At 37.1% G+C, this 17,802-nt stretch overlaps 1 pseudogene; it reads left to right on the top strand.

Annotated features, from left to right (window-relative positions):
* The first annotated feature begins 630 nt into the window (after positions 1–630).
* Positions 631–17,802, top strand: part of LOC124974938 (flavin-containing monooxygenase 5-like) — a 472,178-nt pseudogene continuing 455,006 nt past the window's right edge.

Genomic DNA, 17,802 nt, shown 5'->3' with positions numbered 1-17,802 from the left:
GTAGAAACTGTAGGCAGGAGGGACATGGTTGAAAAGCAGATCACAGGTCCAGGGGGGGTTACCCTTGGGGACTATATCTTGTCCTGAGTCTCTTCCCCAACCCCTGCTTTCTGCCTACCATGAGCTGAGATGCTTTCCTCTGCCATGCCCTTCCACCATAATTTTCTGCCTTGCCTGAAGTCAAAAGCAGTGGATCTGAAACCTCTGAATCCATGAGCCAAAAGAATTCTTTCTCATTGTCAGGTATTTTGGTCACAGGTACAAAAGGTCACTTCTTACATGACTGCTGGGTTCCACCAAAGTAAGCCTCCTAAGACACCCAGGTGGAAGCTGCAAGGCTACTTTTTACTTAGTATTGAAAGTCATTCAGTGCCATGTCAACTGTATACTGTTGGACAAAGGCAAGCCATAAAGATACTGAGACTCAAGGGGAAGGAACTACACAGAGGCACAAGTACTGGGAGATGTGTGGAAGAGGTGTATGTGTGTCATTTGTTTGAATTGTCATTTATTTCAGGAAATTTTTCAACTGTTCACTGGCTATTTTTAAATCATGAAATTAGTTCTCAAGTCACCATGAATACTTCTAATTTACTGCAGGAAAATTCTGAAGAAGAGAGTGTCAGTATTTACAAATTGGTAATCATCAATACTTCAAAGGAGATGATGTGCTTCAGTGACTACACCATACCAGATCATTATCTTAACTTCATGCACAATTCCCAGGTCCTCGAGTATTTCAGGATGTATGCCAAAGACTTCAACCTTTTAAAGTATATCCTGTACAAGGTAGGCAGTTTTGTGGGTGTCTTTGTGTTTGAAATTCTTCATGAGGTAAGTGCATAATGTGGCTTCATTTACCAGTGCTTATGTGTAAATATTAGCTTGATATGCTGAAGTACAAAATCTCCACTCTTTGTTCTCTCTCTAAAATGTCCCTGGGAAAGTCTCATATATTTTCGCTGCAGATACAGAAAGATACCTGCCACCAGTATTTTCATTGTCTTCATTTCACATTCTGTTTTTATAATAAAGGAAATGAGGGGAATGAATAGGTATGGGAACTTTAAATATTTCTGGTTCCACAACTTATCCACTATTGCATTATTATTTTATACTTTCTGAGGCACTTTTCAATATATTATTTTATGTGATTACCAAAACAACCTGGTGAAGAACTTAGTGAATGGGAAGCAAAGAAGCAAAGAAGTTAAATCTGGTGGAGAGGGTAGAACACTGAATTAGGAAACAAAACCCTGAATTCTGTCCCTTGTTTTTAACCACTAATTAACTTGTGACCTGAGATGAGTTAGTTAGTTAACTTGAATTTATCATAATTTTCTGGGCTGAGCAGATAGCTCAGCTGGTAGAGTGCTTGCCTTGCAAGCCCAAGGCCCTGAGTTTGATTCCCAGTACTGCAAAAATAAATAAATAAATAAATAAATAAATAAATGAATAAATAAATAAAATAATTTTCTTTTTATGTAAAAGAAGATGATTGTACTGTATGACTTTTTGTTCCTTCCTTCTCTAAAGTCTGCTGTGATTTTCCCATAATTTATAATCATGACCATAAACAGATATATCACCTTGCTTAAAGCCCAAACCTTCCACCTTTTTCTGTTTAGCAATAATAATAAAATGATAATATCTGGTGACAATTTCCAAAGCCAGTCATTTACAGCCCAGTGATACATCTCTGACCTGTTTAAGTGACAGTTCTTCAACAAGTTTGTTACTGTACTAAGCAGTGATGATGCAAAGACAAAAAAAATCATAAGTAACTTAACTAAGTAACTGTGTTTAAAGACAGAAAAATGAAGAAAATTATTATTATACATATAATAAACCAAGTGATAAGTGCTATAGAGATGTATACATCACAGCTCAGAAGAGGGATGTTTAGTCCATCAGGAAGAGTAATCAAGTTGAAGGAAAGTTTTTTAGAGAAGATAGTGTCCAAGCTGAGTCTTGAGTAGAAAGGAGTCTACCAAATGAAGAAGGAGTGAAAGGGTGTTCCAAGAAGAAGCACCATCTTGTGTTAAAACACATAACAGGAACTATAAATAGTGCATGATGGTTAAGGCTTAGTGTCTCTAGTACTCAACCAAGACATTATAGCCAAGGCCCTAGAAGCTCATTGAATATATTCTTGATGTTTCCTTAGGCTGGCAGAGTAACCCATATTTATTGCTTTTTTTGAAAATCTAAAAATTATACCACTCACAGACTCTTTCTGTATAATTACTTGTAAAGTGGGCATATGCAAAACAAAAGAGAGATTCCTTTAAAAAAATAAGAGCCACTGAAATATTTCCTGCTCTAACATGAAAGGGAGCCTCATAGTCACATGTTTGAGGTTAGTCAAATAGAACAGGATTTGGGTGTCAGAAGACATCAGAGAGTTTGAGGATGTCTGGGTTAGTGGAGGAATAGGTGTTTAGTGCACAGAGTGTCAAAGAAGTACAGGATAAATTCAGGAGTTATTCAGGTGCTACAATGCCTTAAGGCAGAGAGTAAAAATCATCACAAATCCTATTTTTCTAAAGGCATAGGAGAGTACATTAGTCTGTCAGCTCCATTTTAATTTGTGTCTTTTGAAAGTCTTCTTATTTGAACCACAACCTCAAATAAAAATGTACTTTATGGAGTATGAAAATCAAATAATCTTGCAAGGACCCTAATGATGTGATGGTACCTGCACTATCAACATTTTGTGTAACATTTTGCAGGATAAGTCATGTCTGGGAAGATATACCATGTACTGGCTATGGTCACAGTCCCCTGTGTATGTTACTTTTCTTTCAGACCTCTGTGTACAGTGTGAAGAAGAGGCCTGATTTCTCTAATTTATGCCAATGGTAGGTGGTCACTGAGTGTGAAGGGAAAAAGAAGGCTAATATCTTTGATGGAGTCATGGTTTGCACTGGCCATCACACTAATGCTCACTTACCCATGGAAAGTTTTCCAGGTGAGTGACCTACAAGAAAGGAGGTTGATCCATAAGCCATACCTTTGACACTGAGGAATAGAAGGTTGTGGTCTGAGTAATTTTTACTTTGGGGTGAAATAAGGCTTACCCTAATTGTGCATGTTCCCTTGAAAATGGGATAATTTGTATTATTGCCATCTGGGCAATGGTAATTTTAGAGTTTAGAGGTCTGTGAACAATTATGCCACCACATAATGCCATTTCAGTCAAGACTGGACTACATATAGAATGGTGATCCCATAAGATTATAATGCAGACTGAAAAATTCCTATTGGCTGAGAAGTATCATAGCCTTATAATATCATGGTGACGTTGATGTGCAAACTCATCTGCACTGTAAGTTGTATAAAATTATAGCTCACAAAATTACGTATGTAGTACATAATAATAATAAACAACCATATTACTGGTTTATGTATTTACTGTACGACATTTAGTGTAGAGTATACTGCTTCTACTTATAGAAACATTTACTGAAAAGCACACTGCCATGTTACACCAACTAGCCTCACATATCTCATGTTTATTGTGGGACTTGATTGCATCAGGAGGCCACATCCAGTGACTGGCCTAAACAATCTATGCTTACGTAAGTACTTCTGTGATGTTTTCACAATAATGAAACCAAATTACATCAAATTTTTGAGAATGTATGCATTTATGACAAGTAGAAGATGATAGTATTTAGTTTCACAATGACTTTGGTCTTCTTAAGGATCAAAAAGGAAGACTGTGGAACTCTTACACAGCATTCGTTTAGATGTGGAATTTTTCAGTGATTGAAGAAACAAAAAAATATTGAGTTTCTAAGGGCTAAATGAAAGCTTGAATAATTTAGTTTCAGTTTGGGGCCTGAACTGTCTTTTCTTTTTTTTTTTCTAAGAAAAGCTCACTTTATTACTGATTGCTCACTGTACAAGATGTTTGATGCAAGTATTTGCACACTCGATCTTGCAAGAATCCTCTCATGTGGAAAACTATTTCATTCCTACTTTTATTTAATGAAACTGAGGTTTTTTTAATGATTTTTTAAATTGTAAACAAATGGGATAAATGTTGTTTCTCTGTACATGGTGTAAAGGCATACCATTTGTGTAATCATAAATTTACATAGGGTAATGTTGTTTGATTCATGCTGTTATTTTTCCACTCCCCGCACCACACCCACCCCTTTTTTCCCTCTATACAGTCCTTCCTTCCTCCATTCTTGCCCTCCTCCCTAACCCTAACCCTAACCCTAACACTAACCCCTCCCACACCCATTATGTGTCATCATCCACTTATTAGCAATATCATTTGTACTTTGCTGTTTTGAGATTGGCTTATCCCTTAGCATGATATTCTCCAATTTCATCCATTTGCCTGCAAATGCCATAAATTTATCATTCTTTATGACTGAGTAATATTCCATTGTATATATATATATACCACAGTTTCTTTACCATGCATCAATTGAAGGACATCTAGGTTGGTTCCACAATATGGCTATTGTGAACTGAGCAGCTATGAACATTGATGTGGCTGTATCTCTGTAATATGCTGATTTTAAGTCCTTTGTGTATAGGCCAAGGAGTGGGATAGCTGGGTCAATGGTGGTTCCATTCCAAGTTTTCTAAGGAATCTCCACACCACTTTTTAGAGTGGCTGCACTAATTTGAAGCCCCACCAGCAATGTATGAGTGTACTTTTCTCCCCACATCCTCGCCAACACCTGTTGTTGCTTGTATTCTTGATAAACACAATTTTAATTGGGGTGAGATGGAATCTTAAGCTTGTTTTGATTTGCATTTCTCTTATTACTAGAGATGTTGAACATTTTTTCCATATGTTTGTTGATTGCTTGTAGATCTTCTTCTGTGAAGTGTCTATTCATTTCCTTAGCCTATTTGTCAATTGGATTATTTGCATTCTTGGTGTAGAGTTTTTGTGTTCTTTATAGATTCTGGAGATTAATGCTCTATCTGAATTATGATTGGCAAAGATTTTCTCCCACTAGATAGGCTCTTTCTTCCCATTGCTGATAGTTTCCCTTGCTGAGAGAAAGCTTTTTAGATTGAATCTATCCCAGTTATTGATTCTTGTTTTTATTTCTTGTGCTGTGGGAGTCCTGTTGAGGAAGTCTGGTCCTAAGCCGACATGTTGAAGCTCTGGACCTAATTTTTCTTCTATAAGATGAAAGCTCTCTGTTATGATTCCGAGATCCTTAATCCATTTTGAGTTTAGTTTCATGCATGGTGAGAGATATGGGTTTAGTTTCATTCTGTTGCATATGGATTTCCAATTCTCCCAGCACCATTTGTTGAAGAGACTATCTTTTCTCCATTGAATATTTTTGGAACCTTTGTCTAGTATGAGAAAATTGAATTTATTTGGGTTTGTGTCTGTGTCCTCTATTCTGTACCATTGATCCACCTTTCTATTTTGTTAACAATACCATGCCGTTTTAGCTACTATTGCTTTGTAGTAGAGTTGAAGGTCTGGTATTGCAATACCCCCTGCTTCACTCTTTCTGCCAAGGATTGCTTTAGCTATTCTGGGTTTTTTATTCTTCCAGATAAATTTCATAATTGCTTCCTCTATTTCTGTAAGGTACATCATTGGGATTTTAATTGGAATTGCATTGATTCTGTATAGCATTTTAGGTAGTATAGCCATTTTGACAATATTAATTCTTCCTATTCAAGAACGTGGGAGATCTTTCCATCTTCTAAGGCTTTCTTTAATTTCCTTCTTTAGTGTTCTGTAGTTCTCATTGTAAAGGTTTTTTACCTCTTTTGTGAGATTGATTCCCAAGTATTTTTTTCTTTGATGCTATTGTGAATGGGGTAGTTTTCCTAATTTCTCTTTCTGAAGATTCATCACTTATATATAAAAATGCATTAGATTTATGTACATTGATCTTACATCCCGCTACTTTACTGAATTCGCTTTGAGATCTAAAAGTTTTCTGGTGGAATTTCCAGGTCCTCTAAGTATATAATCATATCATCAGCAAATACGGATAGTTTGAGTTCTTCTTTTCCTATTCGTATCCCTTTAATTTCTTTGGTCTGTGTAATTGCTCTGGCTAGAGTTTCAAGGATGATATTGAATAGAAGTGGTGAAAGAGGGCATCCCTACCTTGTTCCAGATTTTAGGGGGAATGCTTTCAGTTTTTCACCATTTAGAATGATATTAGCCATGGGCTTAGCATAGATGTCATTTACAATGTTAAGTAATGTTTCCACTAACCCTATTTTTTCTAGTGTTTTGAGCATGAAGGGGTGCTGTATTTTATCAAATGCTTTTTCTGCATCTATTGAAATAATCATGTGATTCTTGACTTTAAGTCTATTGATATGGTGAATTACATTTATTGAACTCCTGACGTTGAACCAACCTTGCATCCCTGGGATGAAACCTACTTGATCATAGTGCACTATCTTTTTAATATGTTTTTGTATGCAATTTGCTAAAATTTTGTTTAGAATTTTTGCGACGAATGTTCATTAAGAATATTGGTCTGAAATTTTCTTTCCTCGATGTGTCTCTGGCTGGTTTAGGTATCAGGGTAATATTGGCTTTATAGAATGAGTTTGGGAGGGTTCCCTCCTCTTCTATTTTATTGAATACTTTGAGAAGTATTGTAATGTGCTCTTCTTTAAAGGTTTTTTAGAACTTGGCTGAGAACCCATCTGGTCCTGGACTTTTCTTTGTTGGTAGGCTTTTGATGACTTTTTCTATTTTATTACTTGAAATTGGTCTATTTAAATTGTGTGTGTCCTCCTCGTTCAGTTTAGGAAATTCATACATCTCTAGAAACCTGTTGATGTCTTCAAAATTTTCTATTTTGTTGGAGTATAGATTTTCAAAATAGCTTCTAATTATGTTTTGTATTTCAATCGTGTCTGTTTTGATATTTCCTTATTCAATCCAAATTTTAGTAATTTGGTTTTTCTCTCATCTTCTCCTCTTAGTGTGGTTAAAGGTTTATCAATTTTCTTTATTTTTTCGAAGAACCAACTATTTATTTTTGTCAATTTTTTGTATTGTTTCTTTTGTTTCAATTTTGTTGATTTCAGTTCTGAGTTTAACTATTTCCTGTCTTCTACTACTTTTGGTGTTGGTCTGTTCTTTTTCTAGGGCTTTGAGCTGTAGTGTTAGGTCTTTTATTTGCTGAGTTTTACTTCTTTTATTAAATGCGCTCCATGAAATAAATTTTTCTCTAAGTACTGCTTTCATATTGTCCCAGAGATTTCAATATGATGTTTCATTGTTCTCATTTACCTCTAAGAATTTTTTAATTTCCTTCCTAATATCTTCTGTTATCCATTCATCATATAATAGCATATTGTTCAATCTCCAGGTGTTGGAGTAGTTTCTGTTTTTTACTCTTTCATTTATTTCTAACTTCAATCCATTATGATCTGATAGAATGCAAGGTAGTGTCTCTATCTTCTTGTATTTTCTAACGTTAATTTTGTGGCATAATATTTGATCTATTTTAGAGAAGGATCCATGTGCTGCTGAGAAGAATGTGTATTCACTCTTGGTTGGATGGTATATTCTATAAATGTCTGTTAAGTCTAAATTATTGATTGTGTTATTGAGATTTATGGTTTCTTTGTTCAATTTTTGTTTGGAAGATCTGTCCAGTGGTGAGAGAGGTGTGTTAAAGTCACGTAGTATTATTGTGTTATGGTCTATTTGGTTTCTAAAATTGAGAAGGATTTGTTTCACATACATGGGTGAGCCACTGTTTGGGGCATAGATGTTTATGATTGCTATGTCTTGCTGATTTATGCTTCCCTTAAGCAGTATGAAATATCCTTCTTTATCCCTTCTGACTAACATTGGCTTGAAGTCCACATTATCTGAAATGAGGATGCATACTCCAGCTTTTTTGCTGAGTCCATGTGCATGGTATGTTTTTCCCCATCCTTTCACCTTTAGTCTATGGGTATCTCTTTCTATAAGGTGAGTCTCTTGCAGGCAACATATTGTTGGATCTTTCTTTTTAATACAATCTGCCAGTCTATGTCTTTTGATTGATGAGTTCAGGCCAATAACATTCAGGGTTATTAGTGAGATATGATTTGTATTCCCAGTCATTTGGTTCATTTTTAAAATTTTATTTATTTATTTATTTTTTAACACAACTTGGTTCCTCCTTTATTTGACAGTTCCTTTAGGATAATTCCTCCGTTTGCTGATTTACTTCTTTGTTTTTTATCTCTTCCTCATGGAATATTTTGCTGAGAATGTTCTGTAATTCTGGCTTTCTTTTTGTAAATTCTTTTAGCTTTTGTTTATCAAGGAATTATTTTGTTTCATCATCAAATTGGAAGGTACGTTTTGCTGGGTATAAGGTTTTTGGTTGGCATCCATTTTCTTTCAGAGTTTGAAAAATGTTGTTCCAGGCTCTTCTAGCATTTAGAGTCTAGATTGAAATATCTACTGATATCCGTTTTGGTTTTCCCCTGAATGTAATTTGGTTCTTGTCTCTCACAGCCTTTAAAATTCTGTCTTTATTTTGTATGTTAGGTATTTTCATTATAATGTGCCTTGGTGTGGGTCTGTTGTAATTTTGTGTATTTGGAGTCCTATAAGCCTCTTGAACTTCATTTTCCTTTTCATTCTTCAGATTTGGGAAATTTTCTGATATTATTTCATTGACTAGATTGTTCATTCCTTTGGTTTGTTTCTCTAAGCCTTCTTCAATCCAAGTAATTCACAAATTTGGCTTTTCATGATATCCCATAGTTCTTGGATATTCTTTTCATGATTTCTCACCATCTTCTCTGTTTGTTCAACTTTGTTCTCAAGGTTAAATATTGTCTTCAATATCTGAGGTTCTGTCTTCCAGATGTTCTATCCTATTGGTTATGCTTTCTATGGAGTTCTTAATTTCGCTTATTGTTTCCTTCATTTCAAGGATTTCTGTTTGTTTGTTTTTTTCAATATCTCTAACTCTTTATTGAAATGATCTTTTGCTTCCCGTATTTGCTTTTTAACTGTCGATTGGTGCTATCATTCAATGCCTGCATTTGCTCTTTCATCTCATCATTCAATGCCTGCATTTACTCTTTCATCTCATCATTTGCTTCCCTGATCATTTTAATTATGTACATTCTGAACTCCCTTTCTGACATTTCTTCTGCCATGCTGTTGTTGGATTTTGTTGATGTAACATCTAGATTTATTTGGGGCATTTTCTTCCCTTGTTTTCTCATATTTTTCAAAAATCAGTAGATCATTAAGATATTGCATATTTCCTCTATTGACTTATAATGTCCCTGATGATTGCTAGTATATCCCCTCTTATCCTTCAGTAGCCTGAAGTCTTGGAGGAAGTTGATAATGCGGTGCTCCACAAGGTAGCTGCCTCTCTAGGGGTGGTGACCCTCAGGTGTGGTATATTCCCTCTAGTATGCAGAGTTGTGTCCACTTGTTGACCAATGGTCATCCAAAGGGGAACTAGGCTGCAAGCTGAGGCAAGGCCTGTTTGAGCCTGTGTCTCTGGTTTTACTGTCCTTGTGGGAAAACCTCACCCAGCGGGGAAGACTCACTCATTGGGGCGGTCTCGCTGGTCAGTTCCCCTCCTAGTGGTTCCCCTCAATGTACAACTACCACCTGGGCTGGACTGTCTTCCTCTGCAATGTTCCCAGTGGCCCAGACCTACCTCCTGGTCCTGGGAGCCTCACCTTTCACAGACAAGTCTCCTTAGGCTGCCTCTCCTCAGAGAATCTGCTCACAGTCCTGGAAACTTTGCTCCGCCCTAAGCATGTCTCTGTGGGACTCTTTCACCAAGAAGCTGCCTAGGTCCTGGGACCCTGCTCTGCACCTAATCACCTTGCTATGTGGCTCTTCCTCTGAGCCACCACCTGGAGCCCCGTACAATAACTCCGAGTCCCAGAGACCCGCCACACACCTCTTCCTCTGGACAGCTGCCCAGTGTTCCGACGCAGTCACTAGGAGTCCAAGCAATTTACTTCACATTTCCTCTTCCTACCAACTGCCTGTAGCCCTAGGCAGTCACTCCAAGTCCAAGTGACCCGCCTTGTTCCTCCTCCTTCTCGGCGTAGCTCCCCAGGTGTTCAGGAGCGGTCGCTCGGAAACCAAGCGACCCACTGCACTCCTCCTCCAGGCAGGCCACCAGTGTTCAGGAGTGGTTGCTTTGAGTGCAAACTACTCACCACTTCCCTCCTCCTCTGGCTACCACCTGTAGCTCTGATGCAGTCACTCCTAGGCCAAGCGACCCACCACATTCCTCCTCTTCCTCTGGGCAACCCTCTGGTGTTCAGAAGCGATCTCTCTGAGTCCAAACAGCTCACCACGCAGCTCCTCCTCAGGCAGCTGCCTGAAGCCCCAGTGGTTTCTCCAAGTCCAAGCGCTGTGCTGAGCAGCCTCCTCTAAGATGATCCCAGTTGTCCATGTTTACCGCTCCAGCAGGGGGGAGGGGTGTCTCGCCGAGCAACTATACTTCACAAAGTTCCCTGCGTTCTGGGACTACCGCCCCATCCGGGACGCCTCACCAACGGGAGAGACTCACCCGGCAGATTTGAGTTGGTTCCAAGTCTCTCAATATCTCCTCTTTTGAATCCTGTGTCCTGGAGCAACATGAAATGCAGCCACCCTCTAGTCCACCATCTTGAAATTCTGAACTTTCTTTTTTTAAAAAATGCACTTTATGTATATTGTAGAGTATACAGAAACATATATTCTCTAATTGAAATCGGAGTATGTATCTAAGGGAATGAAAATACAAAGAGAATGGCAGTTTTCTGAGGCAGTTTGAATTTGTGATTCTGCAAATACAAAATACAAACTACTTATGATAAAGGAATCACAACTTACCATTCTGAGGCTATGGAAAAAAAATAAGCAAAAGTATTCAGAATGACAAGAATAGCTGAATAAAGGGAGATTATATGGAGAATATGTGCTACAACTTTAAATTCAACAAAAGAATAATTTTACACATGATATCCATCATATAAACTATCATCCAAAAAATATTTTCTGTTCCTTTGCAGGAATTGAGAAGTTCAAAGGACAGTACTTCCATAGTTGAGACTATGAAAACCCAGAGGTATTGGCTGGAAAAATATTGTTTACAATTGTTGGGAATTCTGGAGGAGATCTGGCTGTAGAGATTCGCTACACAGCCAATCAGGTTTGAGTCAATGATTTACTTTGCTTCATTCTATCTTCAGTCTTATCAAGAAGGTAGACCTGGGCTCGCACCATTTTGAGACAACAGTCAGGCCCTGTAGGACACCTGGATGGACTGACTGAGCCCCATCACCAGGAACCCTCATTCTGACCAAACACTCCCTGCCTCCATGGCCCTCACATCAACTGATTGCTCCCTGCCAACAGGACCCCAAGACCGAATGTTTGCACCCTATCACTGGGACCCCGGATCGACTGATTGTACCCCACCTCCAGGATCCTGCAACCACACCAAACACACCTAACCTCCAGGACCCCTGCCTGACTAACTGCACCATGCATCCAGGACCTCCAGCTGAACACATTTATGCCCTGAGATGCAGCTCCCCAATTGCCAACACATTTGGAAGCCAGAGCGGCCATCTTGGATAATCCTGAAAGCCACAGCTCTGATCTTTAGGTGGGGGCAAATCCCATCCTGAGATGACTGCTGGAGACTTGAAGCTCATTGTCAGGTACCTCTCATGCATCAGGCTACTGAAGACTGGGAGGTTTGAATACTATTTGTCTGTTATAGTGTAGATTGTCTTTTTTCTCCTTATTGAACAATTTTAAGTTTTTTTCTTTGCTTTTCTTCTTCTCCTTTCATTTTGCTTACCTATTCCCTCAGAGTCTCTCTCTATGTTTTTGCATGCTACAACCAATTTCTTTTGATTATACTCTCACCCTTTCTATTATCTAGAACTTCTGTATATTCTTGTCTTATCCAATTAGCAGCTACATCCTACATCCTTCTGCATCGTCTTTGCCCTCCATTAGAAAGTGCAGACCTTATTGCAAATCTGTTGGTTATACTGAAGATAATGATTGAACTCATTCTGTTTATTATGACAATATTGTTAGTGTCCTCATACGGAATAACTGGTCTAGGATTGCATACTGTCTGAATTGAGCCTGCTAATATTGATCACCCCTTAAAGAAAAGTTTTGGAAACCTATAGGGCTACTATAAGCCTATAGGGGGAAACAGCAATACCAAAGATCTACACTGCTAGAGGGGAAGATACATGAACAACATGAGAAAACAAGGGATAAAAATGATCCAATCAAATCTAGATTCTATATTAATAGAATCCAATCACAGTATGATAGAAGAAAAGTGAGAAAACAACTTCAGATTATACATGATTAAGATGATTCACGAAGCAAAGGATGAGATAAGAGAGCAAATGCAGGCAAAGCATGATACCAATAAGCAGTTGAAAGAGCAAATGCAAGAAGTAAAAGATCATTTCAACAAGGAGATAGAGATGCTCAAAAAAACCAAAAAGAACTCCTTGAAATGAAGGAAACAATAAACCAAATAAAAAACTCAATGGAAAGCATCACCAAAAGACTAGGCTACTTGGAAGAAAGAACCTCAGACAATGAAGAAAAAATATTTAATCTTGAAAATAAAGTTGAACAAACATAGAAGATGGTAAGAAATCATGAACAGAATCTCCAAGAACTATGGGACATCATGAAAAGACTAAATTTAAGAATTATTGGGATTGAGGAAGGCACAGAGATACAAACCAAGGAGTGAACAATCTCTTCAATAAAATAATATCAGAAAATTTCCCAAACCTGCAGAATGAAATGGAAAATCAAATACAAAAGGCTTACAGAACACCAAATGCACAAAATCAAAACAGATCCACAAGGCACATTATAATGAAAATAACTAGCATTCAACATAAAGATAGGATTTTGAAGGCCACGAGAGAAAAGCATCAGATTATATATAGGGGGAAACCAATATGGAGAGCAGCAGACTTCACAGCCCAGGCTCTAAAAGCAAGAAGGGCCTGGAACAACGTATTTCAAGCTCTGAAAGAACATGGTCGCAAACCAAGAATCCAATAACAAGCAAAACTAACCTTCAGATTTAAAGATGAAATAAAATCCTTCCATGATAAACAAAAGTTAAAAGAATTTACACATAGAAAGCCTGTGATACAGAATGTCCTCAACAAAATATTCCATGAGGAGGAAATGAAAAACAATAATGTAGGTCAGCAAAGGGAGGAACTACCTTAGAGACAAATCCATTCAAAGGAGAAACTAAGCCAAATTAAAACCAAAAATAAGCCCAAATGACTGGGAGTACAAATCTTCTCTCAATAATAACCCTTAATGTTAATGGCCTAAACTCATCAATCAAAAGACATAGACTGGCAGACTGGATTAAAAAGAAAGCACCAGCAATATGCTGCCTGCAAGAGACTCATCTCATAGAAAAAGACATCCACAGACTAAAGATGAAAGGATGGGATAAAATCTGCCATGCATATGGACTCAGTAAAACAGTGGGGTTTTCCATCCTTATATCAGATAAAGTGGACTTCAAGCCAAAGTTAGTCTGAAGGGATAAAGAAGGACATTTCATACTGCTTGAGGGAACCATAAGTCAGGAAGACATAACGATGGTAAATATTTATGCCCCAAACAATGGTGTACCCCTGTCCATCAAACAAATCCTTCTCAATTTCAGGAATCAAATAGACCACAGCACAATAATTCTGGGTGACATTATCACACCGCTGTCACCACTGGATAGATCTTCCAAACAAAAATGAAGGAAAGAAACCATAGAACTCAATAACACAATCAATAACATATACTTAATACACATAGAATATTCCATCCATCAACAAGCGCATTCACTTTCTTCTCAGCAACACATGGAACCTTCTCAAAAAGAGACCATATATTATTCCACATAGCAGCCCTTAGAAAATTAAAAAAAAATGATATACTGCCTTGTGTTCTATCAGATCATAATGAATGAGAGTTGAAATCAATGACATAATAAAAAACAGAAATTACTCCAACACCTGGAGACTAAGTAATATGCTATTGAATGAAACATGGATAACAGAAAACATCAGGAAGAAGAAAAAAAAATTCTCAGAGGTCAATGAGAATGATGATACAACATATCAAAATCTCTGGGACACTATGAAAGTAGTGCAAATTCAATGCATGGAGCGCATTCCAGAAAAGAATGAAAAGTCAACAACTAAATGGCATAACATTACAACTCAAAGCCGTAGAAAAAGAACAGAATAACAGCAAAAGTACTAGAAGATAGAAAATAATTCAAATCAGAGCTGAAATCAATGAAATTGAAACAAAAGAAACAATTCAAAAAATTGACAAAACAAAAATGTTGGTTCTTTGAAAAATTAAACAAAATAGACAAATCCTTAGCCACATTAACAAAGAGAGGAAGAGAGAAAACTCAAATCACTAAATTTGTTATGTAAAAGGAAATATCACGACAGACACCACTGAGATACATAACATAATGAGAAGCTACTTTGAAAATCTGTATTCCAAACAGAAACTACTGAAGACATTGATGAATTTCTAGAAACATATGCTCCTACCAAACTAAACCAGGAGGACATGCAAAATTTAAACAGATCAATATCAAGCAATGGAATAGAAGAAGCCATTAAAAACCTATGATCCAAGAAATGTCCAAGACCAGATGGATTCTCAGTCTAGTTCTCCAAGACCTTCAAAGAAGAACTCATTCCAATACTTCTCAAAGTATTCCAGGAAATAGAAAAGGAGGGTACCCTACCAAACTCATTCTATGAAGCTAATATCACCCTCATACCCAAACCAGGCAAAAACACATCAAAAAAATAAAATTTTAGACCAATATCCTTGATGAATATAGATGCAAAGATTTTTAACAAAATACTGGCAACCCATATTCAAACACATATTAAGAAAATCATGCACATGATCAAGTGGGGTTCATCTCTGGAATGCAAGGATCTGTAAATCAATAAATGTAATCCATCATGTCAATAAACTTAAGGACAAGAATCATATGGCTATTTCCATTGATGCAGAAAAAGCATTCAACAAAATACAACACCCCTTCATGTTCAAAACACTGGAAAAAATAGGGATAGTAGGAACATACCTGAACATTGTAAAGGCTATTTATGCTAAGCCCATGGCCAACATCATTCTTAATGGAGAAGAACAGAAAGCATTCGCTTTCAAAATGGGAACAAGACAGGGATGTCCTCTTTCACCACTTCTATTCACATCATTCATGAAATACTAGCCAGAACAATTAGACAGACTAAAGAAATTAAAGGGATATGAATAGAAAAAGAGGAACTTAAGGTGTCACTATGTGCTCATGACATGATTCTACATTTAGAGGATACAAAATACTCCTCCAGAAAACTTCTAGATCTCATCAGTGTATTCAGCAAAGTAGGAGGCTATAAAATCAACATGCATATATCTATAGCATTTTTATACATAAGTGATGAAACATCTGAAAGGGAAATGACGAAAACAATTCCATTGGCAATAGCCACAAAAAAATAAAATAAAATACTTGGGAATCAATCTAAGCAAAGATGTAAAAGATGTCTACAATGAAAACTAGAATACATTGAAGAAAGAAATTGAGAGAGACCTTAGAAAATGGAAAGATCACCCATGTTCTTGGATAGGGAGAATTAATATTGTCAAAATGGCCATACTACCAAAAGTGCTATACAGATTCAATGCAATTCCAATTAAAATCCCAAAGATGTAACTTACAGTAATAGAGCAAACAATCATGAAAATCATCTGGAAGAATAAGAAACCCAGAAGAGCTAAAGCAATACTTAGCAGGAAGAGTGAAGCAGGGGGTATCACAATACCAGAAATTCAACTATACTATAAAACAATAGTAACAAAAATGGCATGGTGTTGGTAACAAAATAGACAGGTAGAAAAATGTACAGAGTAGAGGACACAATGGTACAGAATTTGGACACAAATCCAAGTAAATACAAGTGTTCTCATACTAGACAAAGTTACCAAAAATATGCAATGGAGAAAAGATAGCCTCTTCAATAAATGGTGCTGGGAAAACTGGAAATTCATATGAAGCAGAAAGAAACTAATTGCCTATCTCTCACACTGCACAAAACTCAACTCAAAATGGATCAAGGACCTCAGAATCAGACCACAGACCCTTCATTTTATAGAAGAAAAGTAGATCCAAATCATCAACATATTGGCTTAGGATCAGACTTTCTTAACAGGACTCCCATTGCACAAGAAATAAAAGCAAGAATCAATAACTGGGATAGATTCAAACTAAAAAGATTCCTCTCAGCAAAAGAAACTGTCAGCAATGTGAAGAAAGAACCTACAGAGTGGGAGAAAATCTTTGCCACTCATACTTCAGATAGAGCACTAGTTTTCAGAATATATAATGAACTCAAAAAACTCTATCCTAAGAATACAAATAATCCAATCAAGAAATGGGCTATGAAAATGAACAGACACTTTAATGAATCAGATCTACAAGCAATCAACTGATATATAAAAAAAAGTTCAACATCTCTAGTAATAAGAGAAATGCAATCAAAACTACCCTAACATTCCATCTCACCCCAAATAGAATGGCGATTATCAAGAATACAAGCAACAATAGGTGTTGGAGAGCATGTGGGAAAAAAGGTACACTCATACATTGCTGGTGGGGTTGCAAATTAGTGCAGTCACTCTGGAAAGCAGTGTGGAGTTTCCTCAGAGAGCTTGGAATGGAACCACCATTTGACCCTGCTATCTCACTCCTTGGCCTATAACCAGAGGACTTAAAATCAGCATTCTACAGAGATACAGCCACATCAATGTTCATAGCTGCTCAGTTCACAATAGCCAGACTGTGGAACCAACCTAGATGTACTTCAATTGATGAATGGATGAAGAAACTGTGGTATATATATATGTGTATACAATGGAATATTACTCAGCCATAAAGAACAATAAAATTATTGCATTTGCAAGCAAGTGAATGTAATTGGAGAATATCATGCTAAGTGAAATACACCAATCTCAAAAAACTAAAGTACGAATGATTTCGCTGATAAGTGGATGATGACATAAAATGGGGAGTGGGAGGGGGGCAAGAATGGAGGAAGGAAGGACTGTATGGAGGGAAAAGAGTGGTGGGAGGGGAGAGGGGAAGGAAAAATAACAGAATGTATCAAACACATTTACCCTATGTAAATGTATGATTGCACAAATGTTATGCCTTTACTTCATGTACAAACAGAAATAACGTGTATCCCATTTGTTTACAATAAAAAATAAATTTAAAAAAGAAGTTAGTCCCAACAGACTATGGATGGCTGCACATTGCCCATCATACCAGTGGCAAATATGGGGCTTGGTTTCATTGCCTCAGTTGGCATTATGATTGATGCTAATGGAGGGTCATGATTACTATTCAGTTGATTTTGTACTAATGAATATGTTCCCTGCTTCAGGCTGCACTCAAAATCCCAGTTAGGACTAGGGCTGTAGCTCAGTGGAAAAGTGCTGGCCTGGCATGTGTGAGGCACTGGGTTCCATCCTTAACACCCCAGAAAAATAAACAAATAAAGCAAAGGCATACTGTCCATCTACAACTACAAAAAAATTTTTTTTTTAAGAATCTTAGTTAGCTTCTCCCTGGCTTTGGTGAAGACCAGGTATTTGCTGGAAGAGGTTGTATAAATGCAATCTTGAGTGTGAATTGTCCATTGGCCAGAAGAAATGCCATGTTATCCTATAAAGGAAGGCACATTTTGGTAATT

Source organism: Sciurus carolinensis, unplaced genomic scaffold, assembly GCF_902686445.1.
Source record: "Sciurus carolinensis unplaced genomic scaffold, mSciCar1.2, whole genome shotgun sequence".
In the NCBI taxonomy this organism is placed as follows: Eukaryota; Metazoa; Chordata; class Mammalia; order Rodentia; family Sciuridae; genus Sciurus; species Sciurus carolinensis.
This window is presented reverse-complemented; position numbering and strand designations above follow the sequence as displayed.